This window comes from Ambystoma mexicanum, chromosome 4q, assembly GCF_040938575.1.
Source record: "Ambystoma mexicanum isolate Mex_15411 chromosome 4q, UKY_AmexF1_1, whole genome shotgun sequence".
In the NCBI taxonomy this organism is placed as follows: domain Eukaryota; kingdom Metazoa; phylum Chordata; class Amphibia; order Caudata; family Ambystomatidae; genus Ambystoma; species Ambystoma mexicanum.
In genome coordinates this window covers 101,981,944-102,005,740 of record NC_090928.1, presented here as the reverse complement: position 1 = coordinate 102,005,740, position 23,797 = coordinate 101,981,944, and the positions used below count along the sequence as shown (strand labels likewise).

General features: G+C 47.9%; 1 protein-coding gene across 1 annotated transcript in view; it reads left to right on the top strand.

Annotated features, from left to right (window-relative positions):
• POLR3F (RNA polymerase III subunit F) overlaps positions 1-23,797 on the top strand; it is a 349,333-nt gene that overhangs the window by 206,680 nt on the left and 118,856 nt on the right. The gene's annotated exons all lie outside the window — the stretch shown is intronic.

Genomic DNA, 23,797 nt, shown 5'->3' with positions numbered 1-23,797 from the left:
TGCCTGAAAAAGGACGATTTCAACAGCAGCGAAGAAAGAAGAGATCAAACTAGGTCTCAAAGGACTCTTCCGCACTGCTCAGAGAAATACCTGACGATTATCAATGCCATCAAAGTAGAGCTTAGTGCATTGAGACTCATCACGAGGCAGAACCGCTACATTCTGGATTTGCGAACGGCCATGCAAGGAGGAGTGTGCAAAATGTTGGGAAGCAGCTGCTGCACTTTTATACCCCCGGAGGATGCTGAGAATAGGTCACTATCCCACGTCATCGAGGCAGTGCACAATCTAGGTGGTCAAATGAAGAAAGAAGGTGGAGTTCAGAGCACAGATTGACTATCGCTTGCCTTTGATTGGGTCCCGTCATGGCTGGGGGCATCAGTAAAAATACTGGTGCCTGTTATCGTATTTTTCTTGGTCCTCTTTTGCACATGCCAATTGTGTCTCCGATGTTGTGTCAGTATAGATCCGAATAGTGCAAAGATGGTATAAATTGGGGGATCTAAAACACCTTGCCATACAATAAACAACGAAACTCAAACTAATATTTCTGCGGTTGTAGATATGTCAGATGGGGATGAGTTTGTTACTGTAGAAGTAACGAAGGGGGAAATGTTGGAAAGGAGCTAGCGCCTTCATTCACCCCCAAGTGCTTTAGAATTAGGCAGTACTTGTTTTGGCTGCTTCTAGGCACTACAAGAGACCAGGGGGTAGGAGGGGCAGTGAGAAAGCTGTTTTCATGCAAATATAATATTTGCAGTATTAATTTGTATGCCTGAAAGCCTTCTTCACAAGTTTTTCTAGCTATGACAGATTTCACAAACCGCAATTTATGGTTAATGTACCTAATATTATAACTGCTAACCCAAAATAGCTTTCATCAGGGGAAAAGCCCACACCCATCTCTTCCAATGGATACCCTAACTAGAATGTATGTGCCCTATACAGCAGGAGCTTTCATTCAGGTAGGAACTGGCCTAGCCCACCTAAGATTTGTTTTTTTATTTTTTATTTACCACAGCTAATATTAGAAACATTTGTGTGCTTGTCAAAAAACAAAATTAATGATACTTTACATCATTTCACTTAATGGAACTTCTACGTGAGTTAAGACTGCAGATAGTTGTTTGTTATACATTTTTTTACCAAGGCTAAAATTAAAGGCATTTCTGTACTTGTCATAAATCTATTCCATAGAAAACTCCAGTAACACTTTCAATCGAATTAGCATATGATTTAAAATATTTCATTCTTTATTTGGTTAATCCATTGCAATCAATGACTAAGTGAAAAAGTGTCTATGTGCATTGTTTTGTCCAAAGTCTGCAGGATATGAGTTGGTGGGGAATGTTCAGTTGGGGGTCTTAATATTTCAAGCTTCGGCAGGCAATTTAGTCTAAATTTCATATACCATTGACGAGCAACAGAAGATGGAAATGTTCTCATATATAATCTCAGGTTTCTGCTAGGGTTGTACTTTATACTCTGGGTTTTAAATCTTTTCAGTCTCTGCAGATAGTCAGTATCCCAGATATCCCATTTTTGGACCGTTTTATTCAGGTCTAACTGAGATGGCATTTCATCAATTTCCATTAATGAAACATTCTGACACCTCTTTAAAACCTTTGATAATATCATTTGTTCCAGCATCCATTATTTGTTTTAGACAATGAGTTATACCAGAGTTCTCCGTTTCACATATTTTAAGATATAACGAATACTCCTATCTATATATATATATATATATATATATTTAAAAGGAACCCATTACCCGATCCGTGATGGAGACGGGATAAAGTTAACGGAATGCACTCCCAAAAACAAATAGAGAAAGCCAAGATGACTCTCTATACTGAGGCAGAAAGACCAAAGTTCGTCCAGACTGACATACCTTTATTTTTCAACTCAGCATGGATAAGAAAAAAGCACAGAATACAACGCGTTTCACGGTAAACAAACCGCTTGGTCACGTAGGAAAGTGCAAACATAGACAAGGTGACTATATATAGGTTCATACATCTCTATCCCCAGTACTCAGTAAGGAATGTCTCCAAAATAATTAACTGCTATCCCGATTCCAACAAGGCAGACATCTTAACATGCACAAAAGGCTGCCGATTTCCCATAATAAAAACATGTCAAACTTATTTTGAGCACTTTGCTTGATAACGTGACGGTTTGTGTTTACATAGACTGATACCAGAGCCAATGCAAACAATTACATTAATGGAAAGTGTAAATGCGTGATGCAAAACATTTCTCAAAATGCATAATTGCAAACCGTTTATCAAGCATTAATGACCTATGCATTCCTCTTGTGTTATCGTTTTAACATGTTTTTTCAATAGTATGCCCAAAAATATACGGGCAGTGGAACTCTAAAAACTGCTGTTCAGAAATGTTACTCTTAAAAAATATAATGGAATGCCATTTTACCCGTTCAGCACGTAATGTTAAGCAAACCATGAAAGCTTATGAAATATAAAAACACTAGAGGCATTAATAGCCCCAAAGTGAATGCTAACTCTGATATCGTTCAACATTAATAAATAATGATGAACGAGAGGGTATCCATGGAGGAAAAACCTCTATTGCTGGCATCAATAAATAAAGTGCCTACTGCATTGCTACCAGCTTCCCTGTGCAAATGTGCAAAGCAGCATTGTCATGGATATGATCCTCAATTTTGTTGTATCCTATAAAGTGCATAGTGCATTTACATTATAAAGTGCTTAGTGCATGTGAACATATGGTCAGCAACAGACAATAGACCTGTGCAAAAAAGCAACCAGGTATATAGTGCCTGTTTTTCTAGTAAACCTGGATTCCTATCCTTAAAGCAATATTGACATAAGGCAACATGAGCAACAAAGCTGCAGGGTCCCACAAAGTCAAACACAAGTGTGCACAGGAAAAACCTACAAGTGTAATGGAATCTGAAAGGGAAGATTATTGAGTAATATTTAAAAAACAAGGGAGAGAAGACAATACCAAAAAACAGTATATCCCTAAAAGTTGTGAGCCTATATGCACTGATCCAAGGAACAGAAAAATAAATTCAATGTTAAAATAGGACACAACAACGTGTGCCGTAGTTTTAAAACCTAAGCTTCATATTTTCCTCTGTTATGCAAGAGGTTTACCAAAAAATATCATAAACCAATGATCACAATAAACCAACCTAAAATGTAAATCAAAAAGGTTACCCAATTACATAAACAGTGCGATCACTTGTAAACCCTCCAGTATTAAAAAACCTTGGCGGCCCAGGGCGAGGAGACACATGGCCCAATTTGAAGGAAACAAAGAAAGAGAAAGAAAAAGAGAGAAAAATAGAAGTGCGCGAAATGTACAAAATATACAAATTGCAATAATAACCCAACATTGTGACTATCAAACCTCTTAAACACACACTTCAACCAGAATTAATATGCACAACTAAATGTCAACCTATGCATTCAAAGTAATAGAAAAGTAAATGTCCTGAAGAACACCGTACAAAAAGTCAATCAATCAATAAAGGTGGAACACGAGAAAATTAATTTCTCCAGCATGGGGTCTGGCATGGATTCACATGCTCATGAATATTCCCCGTCGTCAGGCTGGGAATCCTCAGTAAAGAAAAAACCAGTATCCGTTTCGTTTCTGATCTCTCTTTCGTAGTAATATCCAATCACTGGTCTCTGCGTCATACTGACCACAGCCAATGACTGCCCTCTACCTAAGCACCGCCTCTGGCAGCCATCTTCAGATTTTTACCGCACGTTCATGTGTTGGGATCCTCGTGCTATTGCTCTCGAGCGTTAGTGCTATTTTTTCACATTTTTTCTCAAAAACGTCGTTTTTTCGGTCAAAAGAGCCTCAAGCTCCACCGACTCTCCATCCGATCAACGGGGACCCGTGTCAGATTCGTCTGCGCCCCTCAAGGGTGAAGATTTCGTCGAGCTACGCTTCTTGGAGGACTCCAGAAGTTTCTCAGGCCCGGACATGGCCCAGGAGAAGGGATGCTCGACGCCCGGAAAGCTGTTCAGGGTCTGCCCTGGATGCCAGCTGCAGAACGTCTTTAAGGAGGACGGACACTCCTTTTGTCTCTACTGCCTACATGAGGACAAGACGCACGTGGAGAAGGACTGTGCGTTTTGCGGCAACATGTCGGAGCGGACCATGAAGGACCGCCATCAACGTCTCGCCAACTGGCTGGAAGGGAAGAGCCCGTCAGGGGAGAAGAAGAAGAAGAAATCCGAGCGGTCTTCTAAGACCTTTGAGGACGCCCCGGCGACGGGGGTCCAACACAAGGCAAAGCACCGCGAGTCCGCTGGCACCGGGAGCGCCGAACGGTCGGGCTCTACGGGCGCCAGGCAGGGCGCACCCTCCCCGGCACCATCAACCACGAGCCAACGCTCTGGGTCGGGTAAGAGGAAGGCCGAGCACCCGGCGAAGCTCCTGGAGAGGCCCCGGTCGAGCTCGAAGGCCCCATCGGAGGGGGAGCGAGGCAGTGTCCCCCCCCTCAAGGATAAGGCGGTGAGCGCACCTAAGGTGGTGAAGGCCTTAATCCATCCGGCCAAGCCCTCTATAGAAACTGTCGCGGCGGCCCTGGCTCAGCCTGTGGGGGCTACACCAGTTGTGGCGACCTCGGGGCTCAGAGTCTCCCTGCCACCTCGGAGGGAGTCCTCTTTTGTGCCCATCGATAGGGCCCCCGTGAAATCCCCCGTGGGGAAGAAAAAGGGGGGGGCAGGGCGTCGTCGTAGATTCAGCCTCAACCTCGGAGGAGGAGCTGGTCGAAGTCTTAAGCCACGGCCTCGTCGTGGAAGAAGACCGGCCCGTCGGGATGGATCCCGACGCAGGCGACGACGACATCATCAAGGGTACCGACGGGGCCCCTGATCGCCCGTCGGATTCCCCTCTGCCAGCGCCGCGAGACAGCTCGGCGGCCATTTTGTTGGCTATACAGTCCTTATGCTCAGAGATAAGGACGAGACTACCGTTGCCGACGGAACCTCTCCCGTCGGGGGACCCAGAACCGGGACCTTCTGGTGTTCCCCCTACCAAGAAAAGAAGGATCCACCCTCCGCCTCCTTTTCAGCCGTCGCGCCCTTTCCAGCCCTCCTCCCCGTCCACCCGAGGGGATGATACGGGGACTGACACGGCAGCGACGGGTACGGACGACGAGGTATACGACGAGGATGTACCGTCGTCGCCTCCCACCAGGGCTTCTCCGCCCGACGAGATTGGATCGTTCCACTCCATGATCACCAGGGCATCCGAGCTTTTCCAACTCTGCCCTGAGGAGAAGAAGAAGGAAGGTTTCCTTTATCAGCGGCGCGAGGCCAAGAGGAAGACGGTCCTCCCAGTGCCTCTATTGGACGACATTTGGGATGAGGACCTCACCCTCCTCAAGAACCCTTCCACGACGCCAGCTAGAAGGGACCGGTACGAGAAGAAGTACCGGGTCCCGGACAAGGCCCCCCTGTGCCTCCGGGCGCAGCCTACCCCGGACTCCGTCGTCTCCGCGGCGGCCAGGAAAAAAGCGGGGGGGGGGGTGCGGCCTCCACATCGACTTCCCCACCGGACGGCGAGGGAAAGAAATTGGACGCTATGGGACGCAGAGTCATCTCGTCTGCGGCGACGACGATTAAAGCGGCCAACGCCTTGGCTATCGTGGCCCGCTACGACAGGGAGCTCTGGTACAAACTGGCTCCCCTACTGGACTTCTTGCAGGACGACAAGAGGGCAGAGGCCCTGGAGATCCTGCAGGAAGGTGAGGTGGCTTCGGACCACGCCATTACCGTTGCGACGGACATCGCTGACACCGGGTTCCGCCAGTTGGGCAACGGCGTTTGCCTTAGGCGGCGTGGATGGCTCAAGGCTATGGACTTCCGTCAAGACGTTCAGACCAGAGTCCTGGACATGCCCTTCGATGGGAACAACCTGTTTGGGAAAACAGTAGACGATTCCCTTCAGGCCATTAAAGCGGACACCGAGACGGCCCGGGCCCTTGGAGTTCTGCAACAACGACGGACGCCCTTTCGGAGCAGCGGAGGCAAGGGCGCCTCCAAAAGTTCAGGCGGCGGTTTCTTCACCTACCGTCAAGCGGCCCGCTCGTCGGCTCAGGAGGCCTACAGAGGACGAGGCAAGTCTGGCGGACCCCGCCGTCGTCGCCAAGGAGGTCAAGGCGGCAAAGCCTCGTCGAAGCAGGATTGAACCGACCGTGGGGTCGGGCCCCCACCGAAGCACCCCGGTGGGAGGCCGGCTGGCGAGATTCGTCAGCGTGTGGGAGTCCATCTCCACCGACCGTTGGGTGCTGGACGCCTTGGCCTGGGGCCACGCGCTCGAATTTCAAAGAAGGTGTCCGCGCGTCCCCCCCGTGGCCAGGAAAGAACTTCACGTCCCTCAACTTCTCCTGGAGGTAAAGGCGATGCTGAGGAAGGGCGCCATCGAACTCGTCCCAAAGAGACTTCGGGGCTCCGGAGTTTACTCGAAATACTTCCTCGTGAAGAAGAAGACGGGGGGATGGCGCCCCATCCTGGACCTGCGACGTCTGAACAAGTTCATCAAGGCGCAAAAGTTCCGGATGGTCACCCTCCAGCACGTCCTGGGTCAGCTGGAGGAAGGAGACTTCCTGTCGTCGTTGGATTTGGAGGATGCCTACTTCCATATTCCCATCCTAAAGGGGCACCGAAAATTCCTCAGGTTTGTGGTCCAAGGGCGTCACTACCAGTTCAAAGCCCTCCCCTTCGGACTACGGTCGGCCCCCAGGGTATTCACCAAGTGCCTCGCACCGGTGGCGGCGCAGCTGCGCCGCGAGGGGATCCACGTCTACCCCTACCTGGACGACTGGCTCATCCGAGCCAAGTCGAGGGAGCTCGCCCTGGATCACACGGCAAGGACCGTCCGACTTCTCACGGACCTGGGATTCTCCGTGAACTACGCCAAGTCTCACCTGGTACCCGCGCAAAACGCACTGTTTCTGGGAGCGAAGCTCGACACAGTGTCTCTTCTGGCCTCCCCGTCGGAGGAAAGTACCAGGTCCATCCTGGGCAAGGTACAGCGGATGTTGGTTTCCGACGCGGCCAAGGTGAGGTCCATCAAGTCCCTCCTCGGAATGATGTCTTCCTGCATCTACCTCATTCCCATGTGCAGGCTCCGGATGCGCCCGTTGCAAGAGTTCCTGGACGCGCGCTGGATCCAAACGACGGGCAGCTTCGAGGAGAGGATCACACTCGACGAGAGTTTCCGCCGAGCGGTCCGGTGGTGGGGCAACCGCACGCATCTGACGGCGGGCATGGACTTCCAGACCCCAGATCACCAGGAGACAGTGACCACCGATGCCTCCCTGGAAGGGTGGGGAGCGCACACCGAAAATCTGCACGCGAGAGGCCTTTGGCTCCCGACGGAGAAGTCCCTCCATATCAACGTCCTGGAGCTCCGTGCAGTGTTCTGGGCCCTCAGGTCCTTCCTTCCGTCCTTCAAGGGCAAGGTGGTGAGGATCTTCACCGACAACACCACCACCATGTTTTACATCAGGAAACAGGGCGGAACCAGGTCCCCAGCGCTGTCCAAGGAGGCGCAGGACCTGTGGCATTGGGCCGTCGCCCAAAGGATGTTTCTGGTGCCGTTTCATCTGGCAGGGATAAAAAACACCATCGCCGACTCACTCAGCAGGGAGCTGCGCTCGTGCCACGAGTGGGAACTACGGCAGGATCTAGTGGATCGCCTCTTCCGACGGTGGGGCACACCCCAGATCGACCTGTTCGCGACGGCGACGAACTCCAAGTGCCGGAGGTTCGCCAGCAGGTTTCCCCAGGCGAGGAGCATGGGCGATGCCTTCTCGTTCCCCTGGGAGGGCCTGTTCCTCTACGCGTTCCCTCCTTTGCCACTGCTAATCCGGCTCGTCAACCAGCTCAAGAGGTCACGGTGCAGGATGATCCTCGTCGCACCTGCGTGGCCGAGGCAGATATGGTTCCCGGACCTTCTGGACTTGTCAGCGTCCCCGCCAATCAAGCTGCCGGTGGACGCGGATCTTCTCTCCAGGGAAGGAGGCGCCATCCTCCACCACGACCCGAAATCGCTGAACTTGCAGGCTTGGCTCCTGCAGCGCTAGAGTTTGGAGGATACGACATACCGGCCGACTGCAGAGAGGTTCTTGCAAAGGCCAGGGCGTCCTCGACTCTTAAATGCTACGGACACAAATGGAAGAGGTTCTCTGTCTGGTGCCACGCACAGAAGATTAACCCTCTACGGATTACGGCTCCCCAGGTACTGCCGTACCTGCTGACGCTGGCCAAAGCTGGACTGGCACACGTGTCCATCAAGATTCATCTTGCAGCGATCTCCCGATACACCAGAACCACGGGCCAGACATCCTTGTGGTCTCATCGTCTGGTGAAAGAGTTCATGAAGGGACTGTTCAGATCGTTCCCGCCGGTGAAGGCTCCGGCCCCGGCGTGGGAGCTTAACGTGGTGCTGACCAAGCTCATGGGACCTCCGTTCGAGCCTCTGCACTCGGCCCCGTTGAAGTTTCTGTCGTGGAAAGCAGCGTTTCTTGTGGCCATCACCTCCGCACGACGGGTGGGAGAGATCCAGGCCCTTTCATGCAAGGCCCCGTACTTGACTTTTCACGACACGAGGGTAGTGCTCAGGACGCACCCCTCCTTCATGCCCAAGGTACCGTCGGACTTCCATCTCAACGAACCCTTGGTGTTGCCTGTGTTCTTCCCGTCGCCTTCGTCGCCGGCTGAGAGGACTTTGCACTCGCTGGATGTGGCTAGAGCGCTGAAGTTCTACGTGGACCGCACAAAGTGTTTTCGGAAGACGTCACAACTCTTTGTGAACTTTGGACCTGTCAATCAGGGGAAGGCTCTCTCGAAGGCTTCCATTTCCAGATGGCTCTCTGGCTGTATCATGTACTGTCATCGGTTGGCAAACCGACCGCTGCCTGGCCGTCCGAGAGCCCATTCCACCAGAGCGATCGCAGCTACCACGGCGTTCCTTTCTGGTGTGCCCCTGCTGGACATATGCAGGGCTGCTACGTGGAGGTCGACGCACACCTTCACGAAATTCTACTGCGTCGATCGGGATTCCAGGGAGGAGTCCAGGGTCGGCCAAGCAGTGCTGCGCAACCTGTTCGCCTGAGGTGAGCCTGGTGAGGAGGTAAGATGCTTAATGTTGAGTTGGATGTACTGCTTAATGTTGAGCCTTTGCCACCTCCCGTGGTTGTGCATGTGTGTACTGCTATGTATTCTTTATTCATGAGCATGTGAATCCATGCCAGACCCCATGCTGGAGAAGGAACAAGTTACTTACCTGTAACTGTTGTTCTCCAGCATGGGTCTGGCATGGATTCACATGCGAACCCTCCCGCCTAGCCCTCTGCGGCTCTTCACTTGGTCATACTGCCACTTCACGTGCTTCCAAATCTGAAGATGGCTGCCAGAGGCGGTGCTTAGGTAGAGGGCAGTCATTGGCTGTGGTCAGTATGACGCAGAGACCAGTGATTGGATATTACTACGAAAGACAGATCAGAAACGAAACTGATACTGGTTTTTTCTTTACCGAGGATTCCCAGCCTGACGACGGGGAATATTCATGAGCATGTGAATCCATGCCAGACCCATGCTGGAGAACAACAGTTACAGGTAAGTAACTTGTTCCTTGCTCATCAAGTGGTTATAAAAGTCGCAAAAGGAAAGTGCATAGACAAAATGGTATCATATAAGGAGAAGAGCATCTATAGAAAACATAATTAAGTTCCTAAAAAAGTATAGAGTTCTTCATCCAAATTGTGACCTCTTGGTTTTTTAGTTTCTAGGTCCAAAATGCATTTAGTTTCCAATTGCCTCAATGCCAATTCTCTGTTTCCACCTCTAGGGTGTTTGGCTATGGTATGAATGCCAAAAAATGTAAAACCATCCAATTTACTATTGTGTACTTCTTTAAAGTGCATAGCCATAGCGTAAGTAGCATCCACATTCTTAATGGCCCTAATATGCTGTAACATACGCAGCTTAAGTCTTCCTATGGTACTGCCAACGTACCACTTGTCACAGGGACACATGAGCACATAAACCACGTACTCAGTGTCACAGGTGATTCGTGCCACGATTGGAATAGTCTTGCCCAAAATGGGATGTTCATAATTGGAGACATCTGTAGCATACTTGCAGGCCTTGCATTTCCTGCACTTGTAGAAGCCTGCAGTTGGTGTATGAAGCCAGGTAGAGCCTATGGATGAAATAGATGGACTCATAAAGCTAGAGACAAGATTATCCTTAAGGGAGACAGAGCGTCGAAATGTAATGTTCATCTTATCTCCCAAGATCGTTCCTAGATGTTCATCCAGTTGTAGGATATGCCAATGTTTACGCATAATCCGTCGTATATGCTGGGAATTGGTGCCATAAGTGAGTATAAGTCGAGTCTCACTTGTGTATATATATATATACATAACATTTATAACATTCTGCAAGCCTAACATTTCTGAGGCTTGCAGAATCTGCTCAGATCACATGCTATGCATAGGCCGACATCTAGTGGAAGCTGCAGTGTATTACAGTTATTGTTTTCGAAACTCGAAAAAGGACTTCGACAGAGCATGCCAGTAATACTATCCCTAGTTTGACATCTACTTGTCATGGCCACTGGGCAGGAGCCCGGTGCTTCACTTCATGCAGGGTCCCAATGGACCCAGTCTTGGCGCCTATGGCACCAAGCTCATTTCAAAGTGTGCATGGCACACAGACCACTGAAGTCCCGTGTAGCAGGGCCAGGCGGACCCTATTATCACAGGGAAGACCGACGGAGGAGCAAGGTGGGGCCACAAGGTGGGGTCTAAGGGGAGTGGCTGGGGCCAGGCTATATAAGCCGGCCCCACCCGCATACTGGCGCTTCGCGTTAGTTTGCTGAGTTCAGCGTAACGTTTACTGCCGTTCAGAAGACTCTTACCTGATTCAGCATGTGCGCCTTTAGTCTCCGGAACCCTCCAGCACCTACCTGGCTCAACACGTGCATCTCCAGTCTCCGGATACCTCTACCATCTTACCTGGAATTAGCCATTCCATCCAAGGAAACACCGCCTTCTGCTTGACACTCTGCAGTCGCTGCGCACGCCTTACCTGAAGCCACACCATTGCCGGAAGCACCGCCATCAGCTTCCACTCTGCAGTCGCTGCGCACGCCTTACTTGAGGCCACACCATCGCTGGAAGCGCTGTCATCTGCTCCCGACTCCACCGCAGCTGCCTTCATTTTACCTGTCTTCCAGAATCCTTTGCAGGTACTGCCGGTATCCTTACCTGTTCTGAATTCCACCAACACAGTAGATCCTTGCGTTTTCAAAATAGTGAACTAGCACTACCAAATGAAGTTGCTACTCTTCGGCACAGCCTCCGCACCAAGGGTATTCACCAAGGCACTGGCGTTAGTGGCAGCCCATTTACGCAGGGAATCAATCCCAGTGTACACTTACCTGGACGACTGGCTGATCACAGGTGAGAACCCCCCCAATTTGCAAGCAAAATACCCAAAGAACAATCATTCTACTTTTTCAATTGGGTTTCTCAATCAATGAGAAAGTCTAGCCTAGTACCAAACAAGACCAAACAGTTCCTAGGAGCTGTCATAAAAACAAAAGAGGGTCTAGTCCTTCCGTTGAACGAAAGAGCACAAAACATACTGCTGCAAATACCTCAGTATCTAGCCGATCACCAGAAAACCGTACGCAAAGCAATGCGCTTGCTCGGGATAATGGCAACATGCATTTACCTGATCCCACACGCACAATTGCGCATGCGCCCAATGCAAGAGTGGTTGGCGAAACAGTGGTCTCAGGCAAGCGGTCAATTGGACGATCTAGTGGTCGTTTCGCCAACCCTATTACAAACGTACGCTGGTGGACAAAGGAGAACCTGTTAAAGTGAAAACCCTTTCACGACCCGGCGGTGCAAGCGGTTGTCAAAACAGGCGCATCACTCACCAGCTGGGGGTCCGATTACCTTCATCTCACAGCATATGGTCTGTGGACTCTGATCACAGCCCAGAATCACATCAACCTCCTGGAACTTCTAGTAGTGCTCAAGGCATTACAAGCCTTCCAAGAACACCTGACAGATCAGGCAGTACAAATACTCACAGACAGCACCACGGCTATGTTTTACATAAACAGGGGGGCACACACTCTCCAAGTCTGTCCAGGCAAGCACAAAAAATCTGGAAGTGGGCACTCAAGCGGGGCATGTTCCTAACATTGCAACATGTTCCGGTGGAACTCAATTCTCTAGCAGTTCCACTAAGCAGTGATCCTCTACCAGAAGAGCACGAGTGGCAACTCGACAAAGATATCGTAGACTGCATCTTCACACAATGATGCTACCCCCTCTAGACTTGTTCGCAACAAGACAAAACAAACAATGCCCAGACTTCGCATCCAGGTTCTTCCAACACGACTCCAAGGGGAACGCCCTGTGGATGAACTGGTCAGGGAAATTTGCCTATGCTTTTCCGCCAACTCCTCTGACGAGCAAAGTGGTTAACAAGATGCACAAAGAACAAGTGACATTGATCCTAGTTGCTCCTATGGGGGCAAGACAGCCTTGGTATCTACATCTGCGCAAAAACTGGCGATGTGCGACCCGATCAAACCCCTATGCCCCTTCAACATGTTCACACAGCATGGGGGGACAACGTTGCACCCTCAAACTCAGTCTATGAACTTGGCAGCTTGGCTCCTGAAGTCATAGAGTTTGGCCATTTAAATCTACCTCAAAGGTGTATGGAAATCCACAAGGAGGCACTTAAACCAAACACTAGACACTGTTACTTTTAAAAGTGGAAAAGATTTGTTTTGTGGTGCCAGACAAAACAAATAAGCCCAATAGAATGTACTCCATCTCACATTCTTCATTACATGCTTCACTTAATAGACTCAGAGTTGGTATGTAACTCAAAGTTCACCCAGCGGCTCTATCCGCTTACACCACTTATCAGAGTAAGGTGCCCTGGTGGAAAATCCCAGACATTAAGGTATTCATGGAGGGAGTAAAGAGACTCGACCCCCACCATTTCAAACCTGCCGCCAGGGCGGGACCTAAATGTAGTACTTGCAAAACTAATGGGACACACCTTTGAGCCCATGCATAAGTCCAGCCTTAAACACTTCACTTATAAACCGGCTTTTCTAGTGGCTATCACCTCCATAAGGACAGTCAGTGAATTGCAAGCTTTGTCAGTGCAAGACCCTTTCTTTGTTATCCACAAAGACAAATTGGTATTAAGAACGCACCCTAGGTTTTCATCGAAGTTCATTTCAAAGTTCCATGTCACAGGCCATCGAACTACCAGCTTTCTTCCAAAATCCATCAAGCTCAGCTGAGAAAAAACTCCATACACTGGATGTAGGGAGGGCGGTTCTTTACTATGTAAACAAGTCCAGGCCGCTAAGAAAAAGAGGCCAACTGTTTGTCTCCATAGCTCCAGGCAGGGAAGGAGACAGTGTTTCCAAGAACGCCATATACAGATGGATAGTCAGAGGCATACAGCTCTGCTACTCTGTTGAATAAAACACTGCCTTTCACACCAAGAGCTCACTCCACAAGAGGAACAGAAGCTACCTTGGCCTTTATTGCAAACGTCCCGCTGGACCCCATTTGCAAAGCACCTACATGGAACTCTATCCACACTCTTACTCAGCACTACTGCATTGACACTCGCTGTAAGGCAGATTCCCAGGTGTGACAACCGGTACTAAAACATTGATTTGCTGCTGTACCTTCTCACAACCCACCACCTTCTCCAAACACTGCTCGTTGATCTATGCATAGCATGTAATATAAGCAGATTCTGCTTAGATTCACATGTGGCCACCCTTCCTCCCCTCAGAGTAGAAGGTGCGTAGATGTTTTCTGGGATTTATCTGATACATTATCTTCTTTACTACACCTGTACTCACACTACGCTTCAAGCAACCTCATGTCAGAAACAAAACAATCTGTGTGACCTCTATGCGTGAAGCACCATGGGTACAGTAGACGTCACACTAGGGATAGTATTACTGGCACGCCCTGTCGACGTCCCTTTTCGAGTTTCGAAAACAACTGTAATACTCTGCAGCTTCCACTAGATGTCAACCTCTGCATAGCAGGTGAATCTAAGCAGATACAAGCATCAGAAATACGATTACGGTGAGTTATGTATCCCATATATAGACCACCATGATTGTAGTCCAAGTTCCAATCTGATCATGCTTATAGAAACGTATTTAGATATACACAAGGCTTCTTTTAAAACTCGACCCTCCAAAATGTCAAGGGTTTTCCTATCTTTGAAAGACATAAGCTCTATACCATACTTGATCATTGGAATCACCTTGAGTCTAAAGTCAATAAAGGGAACTAAAGAGTAAGCCCAGAAGCGTCTATAGATGATTCTGATCATGGAGGTACATGTTCTTACTTTTTCATCTAGCCTCCTTTTTCTACGCATAAATAGACTTTCGTTAGAAAACAAGAAGCCTAAATATTAAAATGTGTTGGTTTCCTCAATTCTAATCTGATTTACTCTCCATACATAGCTCTTCTTAACCCTTTTGTTGAAAATCACCATTATCTTAGACTTAAGCGGATTGAGTATTAATTTATTTGTCTCTAGGTACTTTGCAACTCCATCCAAAGAAGGCTGAAGACCTGCGTGCGTAAAATCAAGGAGGAGCAGATCATTCACATATGCGATACAGGCAGTTCTTAACCCACCACTCTTTGCTGCATTCCCATAGGCCTGACATGTATAACCTGAACAGTGTTGGGGCTAATACACATCCTTGTCGTACTCCTTTGTTAAGATTTCTCTAGAAAGATCTCCCTCTGCATTTTAACACTGTTGTCAGAATGGAGTAACCGTAGTTTCTGATGTTTCATAATCTGCTTAGAATCACATGCTGTGCATAGTCCGACATCCAGTGGTCACTGTAGAGTATTGCATCTTGTTTTTCGAAAGTCGAAAAGGGGACGTCGATATAGATGTGTCTGTAATACTATCCCTATAGTGACGTGTAGTGTACCCAAAATCCCTCACGCGTTGAGGTCCCTCAGATTGTTTTTTTTCCGCCCAGTATACTGGTCGCCTTATGCGGTGCTCGTAAGAGACATTGCCATTAACATTTATTCGACCCTTGGTCGATTTGTCAGTTATTCTTTAATTCATCCGCCTCCAGCCCTCTTTCGGCGGCCATTCAACATTCTTCGGCGGCTGTGGTTTCGACGGAGGCGATCCTTTCGGCGCTGCCGAACACGTGGCCCGGCCTCGCCGGCCTACACAGTAGGGAGAGTGGGAGTTGTTGTGGACATTTCTGTTTCTTTTAGACTGCCTTTCCTTTTCTCCCCCCTTTCCTTTGCGGTCGGTATCCCGTATTACATCCTCCGCTATGGAGTGGACTCCTTTTAGGTTTTGAACTCATCGTAACAGCAAATTTCTGTGGAAGGACAAGCATAAGCAGTGTAACCGCTGCTTACCCCTCGACCACAACGAGACCGGCTGTGCGGCCTGTAAACTCCTTCGCCCAAAAACCTTGAAGGAACGTAGGGTCAAAAGGTGAGCAGCCTACGGCATGTCAAGGGCTGATTCCTCACCAGCGGCGGCCGCCACCGAGTGTGACGAAGGGGATAGTGATAACGCTACCTCCGATACACAGAGGTTGTCGACCTCTCTATGAAGCACTCCCGCTCCACCGCATCTTTCCTCGGCCCTACTTATGGGGATGTACACCCCAGCGACACTGACGCACACAAGAAAATCACAAAGCACACCACACAACCCATGGCCATTCTTCAAAATCGAAGAAGGCCACAGCGCCAACGGAGACGCCGAAACAACCGGCAGCCTCTGCCGACCGTAAGGGTCGCCAGCCCTCCCCGCAGCCGCCTACGCGCCTAGCGACTGGGCCTTCTTCTACTAAGGGCGCTATCACCAAAACATCAGTCAAAATGCCCCGTAAGACGGTGTCTGTCGACGGTAAGGTTCCGGCTCCACCGAAAACTATTCACGACCTGCCTTTGACGGACAGACTAGTCGTGGAAAGCTTGGCTAGAATTGTCTCTAAGGACGCTCAGACAGGGGGTGAAAGAGTCACCGAAGCCCGTTCACAAGGTCAGAGAGACGCCGAAATCTATGGAAGGTATGCTGGAACTTCCCCCATGTCAAAGGGAAGACCCAGAGATACATCCCCAGTGCCGCCCCCACGAGAAGGGTTCTCAGAGGGCGAAGGGGGTATATCCTCCAAGGTACAGGAGAGATCTTGAGGCGGAGGAGCAGCCCTTTCTGCCACTAGACCGTTCAGGGTTATCCCAGTGGACTAGGGAAAGATTTGAGTCATGTATGGACAGACTGGATAAGTTTGTGTCCACCTCTGAACACATTACACCCAAGAGGCAGAGGGAGGTGCTCCCTGAAGACCCTAGGGCCAAATTTCCAAGACTCTTCAACCCACTTGAGGAAGAAATTGATACATATGACCTCACTGAAGAGGATCCACATTTTCAGGAAGATGAAGAAATCCTAAGTACTGACGATCTACAAGACCCTGTAGGGGGCTTCGAGGAAAACCCAGACATATGTGAACCACAGCCCTGGCAGTCACCAGAGGCGTCTACAGACCCTGATGTGTGAGATCTGCCTTCTCAGACCACACCGGTCAGGGACCCTTCACCTGTGGATGATCAACCCACCTTCATTGCAATGCTACGCAAAGCAGCAGCACATTTTGAAATTGACACAGGGGAGACTACAACAGATGTAGATTTTGTTGAGAAAATGATTAAGGAAAAGCCACCTGCCAGCCAAGCCATACCCCTTCTTGCCTCAGTCAAGAAATGCCTCGTCCCCTCTTTATCTACACCTGCGTTGGTTTAGAGGGGTCAATCCAAGAATAGAGAAGCTTTTTAGCCCCTCACCGTCTGATCCCTTATACATTAGGGGTCACTCCATACCTGATTCCCTGGTAATAACCACCACGAGGAAAAGGGTGGGGGTTCTGCTATCTACTAGCGAAGCACCCCCAGACACGGAGGGGAAAAAGCTTTATGCATTAGGAAAGAGGATTACATCCTCTGCAGCTTTTGCCACGCAGATTGCCAACAACACAACCTTGTTGGCTAGCTATGCTGATGCCCAATGGGGACTGTTGCGTGAAGGCCTACAAGAAGCCCCTGAGCCCTTGAGAACCCGCTTGTTAGCCATTGTGACAGAAGGTACTCGGGTCAACCAAAACATCATCAAGAACACATTAGATGCTGCCGAAACGGCTGGCCGGTCTCTAGTCCAGGGTGTACTTCTTAAGCGCCATGCTTGTCTCAGAAACCAGAGACACAGACGTCCCTCATCAATAAGCCCCTTGAAGACTCAAACTTGTTTTGCAAGGCAGTAGATGACGCACTGGAAACAGCTAAGAAGGAACACAAAACTCTAATTACTCTGGACCAAATCACTCAGACCTCCTAATAAGCGAGGTTATGGAAACGGCCGCTTTTTTCGTGGCCAACGACAAAATCAACCACAACAACAATACTCCTCAGCCGGCAACTGGTCCTCCCCTCAGGGAACCAGTGGACAGTATGCTCGGAGAGGACAACTTCGTGGCAAGCGAAGAGGTCGGGGCCCCACTCCCAGAGGCTCCCCGGCTACCAACACCAAATGACAACAAATGACCCGAAAGTTCGGGTGCTCTCCTATGCATCTCCGGTCAGGAGCCGATTAACATCATTCCTACAAGCATGGGAGGGAATTACCACAGACCGCTGGGTACTGTCAAAATTAGCCCACGGTTATGGCATCAAATTTAGTTGGTCCCCAAAATTCAGACCCCCAAGGGGAAGACGCCTATCACCGGAATACCTCGCCATCCTGCTTCAGGAAGTTGAACTGCTGCTGGAAAAAGGAGCAATAGAGGTTGTGCCGCTATCACAGGTAAAGGAGGGTATTTATTCAGTGTACTTCCTTGTACCCAAAAAGGATTTAACCATGCGCCCTGTACTAGATCTGCGCCCAGCGAACAAATTCGTAAAACCACAGAAATTTCGTATGGTGACTTTCCAGGAGGTAATCCCCCTGCTCACACATGGCAACACTGGACATGAAAGATGCATACTTTCATATTTCAATGTTGCCAGCGCACAGCAAATACCTCAGGTTCATGATAGAAGGCAAACACTATCAGTTCAAAGTGCTACCCTTCGGGATAGCCTCAGCTACAAGGGTATTTACGAAGGTACTGGCAGTGGCAGCGGCACACCTGCGCAGATTGTCCATTCCAGTCTACCCTTACCTCGACGACTGGCTCATAACGGGGAATTCTTACGAAACATGCTTCTCAAATACCCAAGACTGTAGACCTTTTGTTCCACCTGGGCTTCTCCATCAATGAGAAGTCCAGTCTAGACCCCAACCAAGTCATGCTATTCCTAGGGGCTCTAATTCGAACAAAGGACGGCCTCGTCTTCCCCTCAAACGAGAGGGTCCAAAACATGCTGTTTCAGATCCCTCAATATGTAGCCGGTCGGGAGGTGATGGTACGCAAAGCCATGCGATTGCTAGGAATGATGGCGTCATGTATTTATTTGGTACCTCACGCACGCCTGCGCATGCGCCCAATGCAAGAGTGGCACAGTAGCCAGTGGTGTCAGGCCAGCGGACAATGGGACGATCTAGTGGTGGTCTCGCAGGCCTTGGTTCTCTCGCTGCGATGGTGGTCGAAGGAAAACCTCGTGGTGGGGAAACCTTTTGCAACCCCCACAGTGGAAGCCACTCTAACCACAGACGCATCCCTCACAGGATGGGGGGCTCACCTATCCCATCAGACTGCATACAGACTTTATTCTGAGTGTGGCGTCCAAACACATAAACTTGCTGCAACTACTGGCGGTCTTCAAAGCACTGAAGGCTTTCCAGACACACCTTCAAGGGAAAACAGTGCTGATCCTCACAGACAGCACCACGGCCATCTACTACCTGAACAAGCAAGGGGGCACTCACTCTCCAGGACTGTCCAAGCTGTCCCAGAACATCTGGAAGTGGGCTCTCAAACACATGTTCCTGTTATCTCAACATGTACCAGGGGAACTCAATCTTCTGGCAGATAAACTCAGCAGAGCATTCCCTCTGCCCGCAGAGTAGGAATGGTGATTACACGAAGACATCGTCTCCAACGTTTTCGCAGAATGGGGATTCCCAGAGATCGACTTGTTTGCAACTCTGGAGAACACCCAATGCCACGATTACGCTTCCAGGTACCCCCAGAACTGCTCCAAGGGGAACGGTCTCTGGATAACATGGTCAGGGAAATTTGTCTATGCTTTTCCCCCCCGACATTCTCAGAGAAACAAGGAAACCAAACACTCGTTACTGCTACTCTAGCAAGTGGAAACGGTTCGTCATCTGGTGTAGGTCAAAGAGCATCAACCTGGTTGACTGCTCTCCCACACAGATTGTTCTATACCTGACTCACTTGTTGGACTCAGGTTTAGTCTTTAATTCTATTAAGGTTCACCTAGCTGCACTCTCCGCCTACACTACGTCTCAACATAAGGTGTCATGGTAGAAAGTTCCAGTTATTAAAGCCTTTATGGAGTGAGTGAAAAGGATTCATCATCCTATATCTAACCCAGCTCCCGGATGGGACCTGAATGTTGTACTAACCAGGCTAATGGGCTCCCCCCTCGAACCCATCCATAAAACATCCCTTGAGAACCTCACTTTTAAGACTGCTTTCTTAATAGCTATCACCTCCATTAAGAGAGTGAGTGAACTACAAGCGCTCTCGATTCTAGATCCCTTTGTAACAGTTCACAAAGATAAGGTGGTTCTACGCAAAATTCATTTCTAAGTTCCATGTCAACCAGTCTATAGAACTGTCAACGTTCTTTCAAAACCCATCAAGCTTGGGAGAAAAGAGCCTACACACACTTGATGTGCGCAGAGCGGTCATGTTTTATATGGAAAGAACTAGACCACTGAGAAGGACTAATCCGTTCTTTGTCTCAGTGGCGGCAGGAAGAGGAGATGCAGTTTCCAAATCCACTATATCTAGATGGATTGTCCAATGCATCACTCTGTTACACTCTTGCCAAGAGAAAGCTGCCCTTCAAGCCTAGAGCACACTCTTCTTGAGGCACGGGGGCATCCATAGCATTTATTGCAAATGTTCCCTTGAGTCCATTTGCAAAGTGGCAACCTGGAGTTCTGTACACACCTTTACAAAACACTATTGTCTAGATGCCCATTCTAGATCTGATTCCCAGGTGGGACAAGCCGTACTAAGACATCTTTTCTCTACTGTTCCTTCTCACAACCCACCTCCAACTCCGGGTACTGCTCGCTAGTCTATGCACAGCATGTGATTCTAAGCAGATTAACAAACATCAGAAGACATGCATTATTTACCGTAAAAGCATTTCTGATGGTTGTATCTGCTTAGATTCACAAGCTGTGCATATTCCAACATTCAGTGGTCTCTGCAGAGTATTGCATCTTGTTTTTCGAAAGTCGAAAAGGGGATGCCGACATAGGCGTCTGTAATACTATCCCTATAGTGACGTGTAGTGTACCCAAAATCCCCCACGCGTCGAGGTCCCTCTGTATTTTTTCTGCCATGAGGGAGCCTTATGGCTAACGTGAGTGAGTACAGAAAAGAGAGAAAGTAATAAGACGTCTATGTTCCTTCCATCCGAGCGGGGAGGAAGGGTCGGCGCATGTGCATCTAAGCAGATACAACCATCAGAAATATTTAAGTAAATCATGTTGCATTCATTGCCTCTCTAATTTTCTCCATAGTGTCATAATCTACATTATCAAATGCGGCTGACTGGTCCAAAACTACAACATATATGTAGTCCTCCCCGTCTTCCCCGCTGCCTGAGCTAAACATGATGAAAGAGTGAACCCACTAAGAAGTGTGCTCAGTCCCTTTCTATAACCCATCTGTAAGGGACTTAGACTCAAAATGAGACTAGAAAAAATCTAGTGAAAATCTGTCGGTTAACGATATTGGATGATAACACAAAGGGTCGTTCCTATCACCTCTTTTAAAAATTGACACTACAATGGCCGTCTTCCAAGAACTTGGAATAAATCCAGTCTTCACTATATGGGGAAAAAAGTAGAAATGGGATTTCAGACCATAGTGAGGGTTAGTTTCTATTCCATGCTACATTTATAACTAGGTTTGCACACCGAGTTTTAGATGTGACCCGCTTTCAATCGAACTAAAACTGATACTAACAGCATAGCATGATCACGTCAGTCTGTGTTTTTACTTCAAGGAAGGTATGTGAGAGACCTCACAATTTGCCATGTATATATAATCTATTGTGGCTTTCTCGGCCCATTTCAGACCAAGGGGGCACCCCGGTTTAGAACAAAACTGTGTATTTAATTGTCAGAAATCCCACCTAGCCAAAAAGGTGGACCAAATGCGTCCATTGCTTCTTTTGGACATCTGTAGTTTATATCCCAAACCAGCAAAGTTGTCTAGACAGTCTATATTTTCTTTATTCAAATCTACATGAGGGCAAAAACTGTTGAAGTCTTATACCATCATTATTATTTGCTTCTCAGGAGCACTAATAGAATTGACCAGCACAATATCTAGGTCATTGATTAAAGCCTCTAGATCATCACTAACTGGATTATAATAGATATTCATCACTAGACTAGAGACACAGGTTTGACTTGGCTTGTCTGAGATTGTAGCACATAGCAAAGAGTCGGTCTTACACTTATGTTTCATTATTGTGCAGCCCGGAACATTCCTCACTGGAGTAAGAATGCCTCCCTTGGGATGACCCATTGGTCCTTTTTTTGCGTAATTTGCGAGGGCACAGAAATAATCTGATAGGAGTGAGACACAACCAAGTTTCCTGTAAACATACAGGATCATGTTCACTAAAGTGCGCTCATTTAATCATCTAGGAAACTTTTATGACCCGTTGTGTTCCATGAAAGAATGTTTAGCTTATATCTGTTTTCTTCAGGAGTCTTACACTGGGAGGAATTTAAGCAGTGATGTGAGCAGAGCCCATACAGTTGGTTCCAAGTCAATAGTGCCTTTCCTCCCCATCCTTTACTTGTAAACATTTTATGTTCAACGTATCCGTTCTGGCTTTACACTTGTTCATCTCTCACTCTAATACAGGGACAGGAAACCTTTTCTCATAGCAATCATAGCCTCTTTTTAGCAAACTCAGCATGACGGCTCATAACGATTTTTTTTAACCAAAAGTGAATGGAAGTGTACTTCATATTTTCCCTAATTCTTTATGGTCAAACACATGCACAAACCTTAAATCTTTAGACAATGTATTGGAAAGTTCTGGTAAAAAAGCTAGTAAAGACACAATTCTTGACCTTTTTAATGGCAGCTCATCATTACTGATTCAAAAATAATGGAAAGCAACTCAGTAGACTGGTCCCCTAATGGACTACTTTCACTCTGCGTTTCAGTTCTTATTTCATTTACTATTTTATCACATTTTCTTCTTTTCCTGACCCGAACTGTCCATCAAATTCAAACCATCTGTCGTTCAGGCAATCTGGATGTGCTCTTTTCCCAGGTGTAACACACACTTCTCTCCCCTCTCTTTCAGTATTGTTCCCTCAGCACTTGCCTCGGCTCACCTTTCATCCTGGAGGCTTGCACTTACCTTACATTGCATTTCACTTGTTGCTCACCCATGAGCATCAATGTACCTATCCCATCCCCTTCTGTACCTGCACGTTTTGAACACTCACAAGGCATAGTAGGAGTCTCTCCCCACCCTACTGTATTTAATATTTTGTATGTACTTGATCGTTGTTACTTCCCCTCGTCCCCTCCCTGTTGCCCTGTTGGCACTTTGAAATATTATTTACTTCTTCAATAAGCGCCTAACAAGCAAACAATAAATAAATGTTATAATTCAGTTACGCCTTCTTCCCCCTCTGCAATATTCTCAATAACTTCTTCAATTACACAATCTTCATCATTTCTTATTTTTGTACAAAACAATCTTCTCAACCCTTGTTTTGCATGTTTGTTTCTTAGTGTTGTTTTTTCTCTGCCTTTATCTTTCCCGCATGGTGACAGCTCGTTCTGTTGACCTCAAATGTCTGTGCTCTTGTTTGCTACTTCGTCAGTCTTTTGACATGTGTCATACTTTTGGACTTCATTGATAACAATTATCTCGGGCATCAAATATGTGTTTTGTAGCTGATGGGAAACAGTGCCTGCTCTAGAGGAATTCAGTATTTTTCTCTAGAACCTTCTAGATCCTCTATTTTTGTATTGTAATATATCCCTTCATGTTCTTTGTTTGTTTTGCTCTCCACTGCTAGTCCGATTGCAGCCTGATTTCAGTGTATGAATCGAAACTGCTTTCTTAGCCCCTGTTGGGGGATCTGCCCCAATCCCTTCTATTGTGTCCCCTGGTGCTATGGAAATTACTTCGTTAGCCTCTTCTGCTAATGTAATAGTGGTAGATCAACATTTTCTTGTCAATAAAAGAGATTTAATTTTGTTTCAGGTGTTCGGTCTAACCTCCACAACTACAGTATCATACAATCTGATAAAGGACTGTAACACCAAATTCAGCGCAATGAGAGGACTATCTACTTCCATTGCATTACTGGATATTGGCATATTTCGCTGAGCAGAACTTCAGGTGATCCACCCACTCTTGGATTGATAACGGGGAGTAATAGAGCTTTGGGCATAGATTTCTTCACTCAAATGAGATGAGTTGACTTATTGGTCACTATTTTCAGCCCTGTCATGGTTCACAGGT